Source organism: Ursus arctos, unplaced genomic scaffold (genome assembly GCF_023065955.2).
Source record: "Ursus arctos isolate Adak ecotype North America unplaced genomic scaffold, UrsArc2.0 scaffold_2, whole genome shotgun sequence".
Taxonomy (NCBI): domain Eukaryota; kingdom Metazoa; phylum Chordata; class Mammalia; order Carnivora; family Ursidae; genus Ursus; species Ursus arctos.
In genome coordinates, this window is record NW_026622874.1 from 21,836,007 (window position 1) to 21,838,783 (window position 2,777).

Here is a 2,777-nt window from a genome sequence, read left to right on the forward strand (position 1 = left end):
TATTCTTTTGTGTCTGATTCTTTTACTCTGTGCAATGTTTTAGAGATTCGTTCGTGTTGTTGTATTAGTACTTCATGTCAAATATTCTTTATATACGTACACAACTTTTTTAAAAAATCCTTAATCCTATTGATAGATATTTGTATTTGCTTCCAGTTCTTGGCTACTAAAAATAAAGCTTTCTGGGGCGCCTGGGTGGCACAGCGGTTAAGCATCTGCCTTCGGCTCAGGGCGTGATCCCGGCGTTGTGGGATCGAGCCCCACATCAGGCTCCTCTGCTGGGAGCCTGCTTCTTCCTCTCCCATTCCCCCTGCTTGTGTTCCCTCTCTCGCTGGCTGTCTCTATCTCTGTCAAATAAATAAATAAAACTTAAAAAATAATAATAATAATAAAGCTTTCTACAGCCCTGTAGTTTTGCCTTTTCCAGAATGTCAAATAGCTGGAATCATATGTAGTCTTTTCAGATCAGCTTCTTTCACTTAGTAATATGCACTTAATGTTCCTCCATGTCTTCTCATGGCTTGATAGTTCATGTCTTCTTAGTGCTGAATAATATTCCATTGTCTGGACATACCATGGTTCCTTTATCCATTAACCTACTGAAGGACATCTTGGTTGTTTCCAAATTTTGGCAATTGTGAATAAAACTGCTTTCAACAACTGAGTGCAGGTTTTTGTGTGGACATAACTTTTCAGCTTATTTGGGTCAATACCAAAGAGTGCAATTCCCAGACCGCGTGGTTAGAGAATGTTAAGTTTTGTAAGAAGCTGACAAATTGTCTTCCAAAGTGTTTGTACCATTTTGCATACCCATTAGCAATGAATGAGAGTTCCTATTGTTTCATATCCTTGCCAGCCTTTGGTGGTGTTAGCATTTTGGGTTTTGGCCATTCTAATAGGTGTGTAGTAGTATCTCATTGTTATTTTAATTTGCAATTGTATAATGATATGTGATATTGATCAACTTTTCATATGCTTATTTGCCATCTGTATCTTCTTGGGTGATATATCTATTCATTTTTTTATCATTTTTTAGATTGTTCTAATGTAAGAATTTGATATACCTATACATTGTAAACAGAGTAACACAATCAAGGTAATTAACATATCCAATACCTCACATAGTTAAGATTTTTGTGTGGTGAAAATACTTAAGGTCAACTCTTAAATATGGGCTGCTTCATGAATTTGCCTGTCATCCTTGCACAAAGGCCATGCTAATCTCTGTATCATTCCAATTTTTGTATATGTATGTGCTACAGAAGTGAGTACTTGAAGTTTTTTTTTTTTCATACATTTTTACAGTTGTTCCAATGTCATTTGTTTAAAAAAATTCCCTATCTCATTGAATTGACTCGGCACCTTGGTAATATTCAGTTGACTATATATATACATATATATAAATATATATATATGTAGATCTATTTTTTATTTCACTGTTCTGCTGTGTACACATACACACATTTTATTACCATGTTGTTTAATCCAGGCTGGATTCACTATTATATTTTTATAATAATTTATGTACATTATATTTATTATATAAAATTTCAATTTTTTAAAAATTCCATTCTAAGAAATTAAAATTAAAACATTTCTTGTTTCCCTAAAAATATTGGGAGCCCTAGGCACTGTGCCTAAGGCTAATTGGACCTGACAGGGGTAAAGCTAGGTTCTGCTCATGTAGTCCTGTCAGAAACTGGGTGCAGAGGCCTATGAAACTTTCCTTAGGAACACAGGCGAGGCTCGTGGCCCCCTAAGATTAATAGCAAATATCTAGGGGCCTATGATAGTTTTTTTCAACGTTATATTTTCATTGTATTATTCCTATGACTAAAGTCTTGTTAAATATTATGATACTACTTAGTTGGTCTATGGAGAATTAAGGAAAATATCTTTTTAGTCAGGTTCTTAGTCATAAGCAACAAAAACTGCCTTTGGTCGACCAAGTAGAAAACGAGTTTTATTAAAGGGCACGAGGTAGTTCACAGAATGGTTGGAATATTTGGAACATTAGGCTCAAGGCTAAGCCTCAGGAAGAATGCCCAAAACCACGTCCCATGAATAGGTTTAATGAGGAAAATGTTGCCACCACCAGCCACTAGAAGTTACAGTTTGCCTCACTGCAGTTCTGTGCAAGGAAAGCAGTTGCAGTATTATCATTACAGTCATTAGCGTCAGTTATTATTTTTGCCAAGAATTCAGTCTTGCAGCCCCTGTACTGCTAGTGCAGACTGAGAGACTGAACGTTTTATTAATAATTGTATAAAAACGCTTTGCCACATATAAGACCCAAAATATCTGAAAAACAGAAAGTCAAGAAAATAAGGAATTCTCCTTTTCTCAAGAATTTCTCAAGGAAACAAAAATACTACATAGTATATATCCTCAAGGAGCGCACAGTTTTCTGAAGGGGGTAAGCATAGGCATAACTATTAGTAAAACCATTTTCCTGTATAATATAAGTGAAATGATAGGGGAGCAGAGAGGAGGAGACAATTTCAAAGAAGGAGACTTTAGCCTTGAAGAATAAGCAGGGAATGGAACATTCCACAATAGAGGGAACCAAGTGGGCAGATAAGCAGAGTTAAATTGCAGGGTGTATTTGAGGTTTTAAAATTTACAACTTTAACAGATTGAAATTGATTTTAATACAAATAATTATATTCTTTTACAAACCAGTTTTCCCTGGACAGTGATAATTATCAACTGAGGGCTGGGTCGCCTGCGGGGTTCAGTCAGTTGGGCATCTGACTCTTGATTTCAGCTCAGGTCCT

General features: G+C 35.8%; 1 non-coding gene across 1 annotated transcript; it reads right to left on the reverse strand.

Annotated features, from left to right (window-relative positions):
* Window positions 1-1,164: 1,164 nt before the first annotated feature.
* On the reverse strand, window positions 1,165-1,272 carry LOC113262994 (U6 spliceosomal RNA). Its single transcript, XR_003319015.1, has one exon. It is a non-coding gene; the product is annotated as a U6 spliceosomal RNA (small nuclear RNA).
* Window positions 1,273-2,777: the final 1,505 nt, after the last annotated feature.